Here is a 1,053-nt window from a genome sequence, read left to right as displayed (position 1 = left end):
GTGACGCGGGTAACCTGCAAAACCAAGCGCAGCTGTCTGAATCGGACAGATCTGGGACTGTATGAGAGAAGTAGCATCAAAGATGTTACAGCCTCCTCCTCACCACCGGCGACGCGCCTCCTCGTCCAGGAACATCCACGCCAGAGGCCAGGCCGGCGCCCGCCAATTCTTCTCGCCCACGTCGCGCCCCCCGCCGGGCAGGGGGGAGGCCTGCAGATGCAGCCGGGTCGGAAGGGACTCCCAGGGAAGGGCAAAGCCGGATGCAGCACCCCCTCCATGGGTCCGATGGGAGCGGGAAACCCGCCCCACCGCCTGGCTAGGCCCCACTGGAGCCTGTGGAGCGGTGGGATTGGAGCCACCAGGAAGGGGGGCCCCCAAACGGTCGTGCACCGACCGGGATAACTCAGGGCTGAACCGCTCGGGGGGCCTGGAAATCTGGGAACGCGTGTGGCCCTGTGGAGCAGGTGAAGGCTGGGGAGGGGATGTAGCCCGGCCGGGCTGCTGAATGAGGCCCAAAATGGCAGCCTGGAGCCACACAGGACCCCTGGCCACCCCCTCAGCCCTGAGCTGGGACAACCACGGTTCAAGATCCATGGTCGGTAAGTCCAAAAAAAAATTTGTATTGTTTCTCTAAGGCAAAAGAAAAATGGAGCTAACAGGAATAGGTGAAATTTGTTGTTCCTTCTTCTGCCACGAGCTCCGACTGAAGCTGGTGGCCTAAGAAACACTCCTTGTGCTACCCCCCTTGGCAACCTCCCCCAACCACCTGACTGCCCTAACCCAAAACAACATGTCCCAGCTACTCCCCCTAAACCATACTCTACCTACTCCGCCCCACTGCCCCCCTTAGTCATGCCGGCTCCTCCTTTCTTTATGGTCACCTGAGAATGTTATGACTGAGAATATCTTACTCATCGGGCCCCTCCCCCGTCTGGGGCGATAAACATTATCTGATTACACTTCTAGTAATAAGGAACTGAAGGTAATTACTAAGCTACTGTTATAAAGCATCTCTTCTCCAGGTGAGACTCATCTCTCCTCTGAAGTCTCATT

Source organism: Rana temporaria, chromosome 2 (genome assembly GCF_905171775.1).
Source record: "Rana temporaria chromosome 2, aRanTem1.1, whole genome shotgun sequence".
Classification (NCBI taxonomy): Eukaryota; Metazoa; Chordata; class Amphibia; order Anura; family Ranidae; genus Rana; species Rana temporaria.
The sequence above is the reverse complement of the archived record's forward strand: the minus strand, read 5'-3'. Positions refer to the sequence as shown.